This window comes from Juglans microcarpa x Juglans regia, chromosome 5D, assembly GCF_004785595.1.
Source record: "Juglans microcarpa x Juglans regia isolate MS1-56 chromosome 5D, Jm3101_v1.0, whole genome shotgun sequence".
In the NCBI taxonomy this organism is placed as follows: Eukaryota; Viridiplantae; Streptophyta; class Magnoliopsida; order Fagales; family Juglandaceae; genus Juglans; species Juglans microcarpa x Juglans regia.
In genome coordinates, this window is record NC_054602.1 from 29,747,078 (window position 1) to 29,753,298 (window position 6,221).

Here is a 6,221-nt window from a genome sequence, read left to right on the forward strand (position 1 = left end):
TAACTTGGGTCACGAAAATGATCCAACGGAAACGATTTTAAAACCACAAGTTAAATAAAATAATTTAAACGTAATGGTAAAGTCAAATTGAAATAATTAAATCCCACAGTAATTAAATAAATATTAAAAGCAATTTAAATGCATAGCAATAAATAAATATTAAGAAAGCACATAAAAATAATTTTCACCAAATAAAAATCATGGAAATAAACTCATTCAAAATCCAACCAATTTAAAATAAGAGAATAAATTTTAATTACATAAAAATAAGTCCTTCAGTAAAAATACACTAAAATACGGTGTGTTACATCCTCCCCCCCTTAAAAAAAATTTCGTCCTCGAAATTGGCAAGGTCAACATTAAGACTAAGACAGGAATAAGATTCAACTAAGAGCAGACTAAGAACATACCGCCAAAATAGTCCGGCAAGGCCACTCTATAAGCAACAAGCGCAACCTTCTCTACGATCTGAAAATGGCCAACATATCTTGGACATCAACAATCGCCCAAATTGAGTTCTTCCCACTAGGAGTCCTCGGCAACCCTACCACAAAATCCATAGAAATATCATCCCACTTCCACTCTGGAATAGGGAGAGGTTGAAGTCTACCTTGATGCTCAACCTTAACTAGACGGCACGTGGTACATTTCTCAATGAACATGGCAATATCCAATATACTCGTTTTAGTCCCCCAATGACACATCACGACCAGTATTCCTAGAGTGACTGCTATCCAAAAATCTCATTTCCTCGAGAACCTTAATACAACATCCAATAAATTCCAATGATCAAAAGCCCTTACAATAATATGTGCCAACTGCAATCAACTCCTATGCTCCAACTTCTAAACCTTTATTGAATTCTACTATTGGAAACCTAATAGCCACTTCCAATGTTAACCATCAATAACAAATTGCACAACCAAATGATTAACCTCCAATTACAAATATCTTCTCAAAATTCAAGTCACCATTAATTCTTCAAATCAGCACAATTTGAACTCCTGACTACAACAAAAATACCACGCTTCTGCTGCGCACTCTGATATTCGCCACATGCATAAAACATTACGTTCTCATGAAACTAACACCATCGAGTACAAGGTGGCTCCATTCCTACTAACCAAAACCCTTATCACAATTTGGTAGAAAAACACTCTCTCTCCCAAAACCACGAGTTATAACTCAAATTCCTCAATTAACTTCTGCTGCCTTGATCAAAATCAAATTCTATAAAATACAACCATGATCAAAGACAGAAACCCAATATCAAACAACCTCAGCATCCCAAATTGAAAATAAACAACCTCAACCCAAAATACACCCATCTCCTCTAAGATAAGAAACATCCTTTAAAAGACTCAATTCCAACCTAGCGAATCAAAAAGAGTGCCTAGAGACTTCTACCTAACAACCTAAACCCGAAAGCTCACCATCTACATTCTAAACATCATCTAATCTAACGGTGACTAAACTCACAGCGAACCACCATTGACTTCACCAAAACATTAACAAAACTTCCTTGGTAACTCGCCCACCTATTTCTACTCCAATAAGCTAGTATTAACACAACTAGTTCCTTCAATAGCACATCACTATTAAACCTCAGGGCAAACCATACTGATCAAATCTTCAATCTACCAAAAGCCATTGCAAAGCACCCAAGGATCCTAATGCTTTATTACCCCCACATACTTGATCATATCATTCATCGCTAACGTCTAAACTTCAACTTCCAAGATCTTATCATATAGCATACGTGACATCCTATCAATCTCTCTTCAAGTTAAATAACAATGTCCTTCATTCAACCAACTAGATGCTCAAACTCCAAAAGAAAGTATAACCTTAAAATTTAAATTCCTAGGTAACCTCAAGTCACAATTAATTCCTGAAGATAATCACAATAACTATTCCCAACCATGATTCATTGAGTAACCCACTTCAATTGCACACTTCGATCGACTCACCAAAAACTCCAAGCCAAGGTCTCTTGAATTACTACTATTGTGTCGACTCCTCTTCCACACCTACCAAAACCACTTCTTTCAAACCAAAATGAGACTAGGACCTATACTCTCCGAAATCCATAACCGCTCACCACTACTATACATCAATCTTACGCACCCTTAGCCAAAACCAATAATCCTCCAAACGTGCAGGTGGTCCTCATTACCATTTCCATCACTAAACCTATATCCTCGAAATCAATAAGAATCATTTCTTAAATCGTCACCATCTATTATCCTTAAAATTGATATAAATTAAATCCTCAACCTGACACTGTAACCTCATGCTAAAAATAATTATTAACCGAACTAGATCAATCCTATTTTAATTCAGCCGTTCAACTCTGCAATTCTAAAACCTTAACCCAGATATAAATCATTTCCTGAAATCCTCAAGATCGATGAACTCAAATCTAAAACATTCTCCTTATAAAACTTGTAAATTCTAAAACCCCAAATATTATCAATTTGCTTATCGAGGTTGGCAAAATCAAAAACTTCTAGTCTAAGTAATCTCTTAATTGCTTGTTAAACCTACCAGCTTAAATCCCATTAACTTATTTTCAAAAAACTATGGGGCCACAAACCTTAGATGAACTTCTCATAAATCTAACATTGACATTCGTTGAACTTACAACCTCCTACCCCAAAGACTCATTACCTAAATTCTACGGAACCTAAATCCTCAATTATCCTAAGCAATTAAAAACTATTCCCCTCCTTAGCAGCAACTTGAGTACCTAATCCAAAGAGTTCACCCAGATCCTGATGTTCAAGCCTTGATATTAAAACAACTAATCACTAAGAGTTCAGGCCTACTATACCAATGTTTAAGCCTAACAATGGCCTTCTCAGTCGTACCATCTTCCTGTCATAACATAACCCTTAACCCGCCTTTCAATTTCGAACAAAACAAAATAAAATAAAATTTCATAAATAAAATAACATACGACAAAATGCATAAAACCAATGAAGTAGTTCACCATAAAATAAATATAACAATAAAATAATCCGCCATAAAATAAAACAATTAAATTAAAATGACATACAAATAAATAAATAAACAACGAAATTATTATACAATAAAATAAATAAACAACAGAATTATTATACAATAAAATAAATAAAGCCAATAAAACCATACTCAACCAAAGGTAAACACTAATTAAAGCAATAAAATCAAATAAATCAAATAACATCAATTAACATAAAATAAAATAGCAATAAACTCATAATATAAAATAAATAACTTAACTTACACCACTTAAACAAAAATTTTATTATTTTAAAATAATAATAAAAATAATTTTCTGGTACTATCCTAAGGGACATGTGGTTTTACCCAGAGCCGAACTGCTCTGATACCACCTGTGGCGCCCCCAATCCCCCTTATATAAATACACAGGGATCGAGACGTCAGGATGGTGACAACACGATCACACATCCCAACGAAGTGCCAGTGTGTGTACATGCGACAGTGTTCAAATAAAATAACGCAGCGGATAGTCAACTAAGTACCAGAATTTATTTACAATCAAACATCAGTAAAGATTTAAATAGCAGTTATACAGTCATCCATAAAATAATTTACAATAGTTTTGAATGTACAAACGAGTGATCCCAGATCACTCCTCAGGCGGAGCCGTCTCCTCAGGCTCGCCCTCTTCCTCCTCATCAGCATCAAAATCTGCGACACCACAAAATGGTCTCGCCTATGGACCATCCGCACGTCCTGGCTTCGCAGCGGTGCTCAGTTCCGCGCCCAGCGCGTACATGGCCAAGCACTCACACTACGCAACGAGCGATGCCCAGTTCCGCGCCCAGCGCGTACGTGGCCAGACATCCTCTAGTCCCCGCCAGCAGAAGGACCACGGAGTCGGCACGAGACCATCTCGTCCGATCCCATTGTCGCCCGGCGACAATCCAGGGGACGTTACTCAGTATATTCCGCTCCCGAGTAACCAGAGGAGCTCCACCGAGTTAATGCCCCATCTCGGCTTGGGGTCGTGATACACACGCACCAAAAATATTATCACATAAAATCATAACTTTTCAAATCACATGAACATGAATGCAATACACGAAAACCCAGTTTTCTTTTACAAACATGATCATGCATGAAATAATGAAATGCACATGTACCAACACAATATCCAAACCAACAAATCCAACCAACCCATCAACAACAAATATCCAATTCAACCAAATCAACCAAACAACTCCAATCACAAATCCATCCGACCCCCGAACTCCTCGGACTCAGTCCGGCATGCCAAAAACACAGTGAAATGGGTTAGTGCAAAAATACATTTAAATTACGAAAGTTCTTTGGAGAAATACTTACAGTGCAATATAATAATTTTCCGAGGATCACGAAGTTGAAAAAGGCGACGTTTAAGCAACACCACAGTGTAAAATACACTGTGGCCGTGGGTCACAATTACCAACTTTTCAACGAGGACAAACGAAGACCCAAGATTGATAGGGTAGGGCCTAGGGAGGTCAGTGAAGCTAGTGGTGGTGGTGGTTTGCCGTGGGTGGCGGCGCAAGGGGTGGTTTTAGGCCAAAAATGTGCAAATCGGAGATGAACTTGGTGGGGCTTCACCGGTGACGGATCGGAGCTGGGGTTGGGTCCAATGGGTTGCCAAGAGGCCGGGGATGAAGTGGTAGAAAGATGGTGGCCAATGGCGGTGCGACGGCGGCGCAATGGAGGAAAGTGTGCCGCGGCGTCGTGGGTTTCGTGGGCTTCGTGGAGGCTAACGGCGGCACGAGCGGCGATGATACTGGTGGGGTAGGACGGCCGGCGGCTGGGGAACGCAAAGGACCGGGCGGTGTCGACCACCGCCGACGGACGGCGGCGCTGGGAGGGAACGATGGAAACGGGCGGAGGAGAGGAGAGGAGAGAGAGAGATCGCGCGGGAGAGGAAAGCCAGCAGGAGAAAAAGAAAAGAAAAGAAAAAAGAAAAGAAGAAAAGAAAAAGAAAAGGAAAAGAAAAATAGAGGGAAAAGAAATGAGGTCCAATCCTCATAACTTGGGTCACGAAAATGATCCAACGGAAACGATTTTAAAACCACAAGTTAAATAAAATAATTTAAACGTAATGGTAAAGTCAAATTGAAATAATTAAATCCCACAGTAATTAAATAAATATTAAAAGCAATTTAAATGCATAGCAATAAATAAATATTAAGAAAGCACATAAAAAATAATTTTCACCAAATAAAAATCATGGAAATAAACTCATTCAAAATCCAACCAATTTAAAATAAGAGAATAAATTTTAATTACATAAAAATAATTCCTTTAGTAAAAATACACTAAAATACGGGGTGTTACATCTTTTATCTTGTTATAGGGTTTTTTGTATTTTCTTTTTTTATTAGAATAATTCTTATAAGCTCTTTTTCCTTTTTTATGTATTCTTGAAGGAGCTAATAATTGAGTATAATCAAATTGTTCATAAAATGTACCTAATTCCTTTCTACCAAATTTCTTTTCTTTCTTCATTTACTTTTTTAATCTTAAATCGTTGCACATAGTTAATCCAGTTATATTAATTTTACTTATTATATCACCATATGTGAGATTATGAAAATCAATAGTACCATCTGATCTTAATAATGATTCTCGTACCTTTTGGACGAAGTAATATGGAAGTTCGGCTATGAACTTTTCCTTCCAGTATGGCTGTTGGCAATCATTTCTGATCATAACTTTAATTAGAAATACATCTTTATACCAATGGAAATCAGATAATTAAAGGCATTTTAGATTAATCAATAAATCACTAGTTCTTTCTTTGAATTGAGTCGGATCATCAACAAAGTGTTTAGTTAATGCATATATTAATGTATTTACAACATCTTCTAAAGGTAAATCATTTTTTGTTTTAATCACTTACATGTTTTCATCATATTTATATGCATTTAATATTCGTGACATTTATTCATATGAAAGGTAGTGATCCCATCAACCTTTTAATTGGCCAGTAAACCCTGTGACAATAATGTCTGCTACTTGATGATTAGTTTTTCTGTTACTTTTATAGACGTTAGCAACCATAATCATTTTTTAGAAATGATGTAATATTTCATACTCAGATAATCCGTCTATATTTCATTCATATAATATATCTGGTACGAAAGCATATCTTACTATATGTTCCATTTCCTCGAATTGCATATCCGGTAGAGTAGGTCTAGGATACCAAT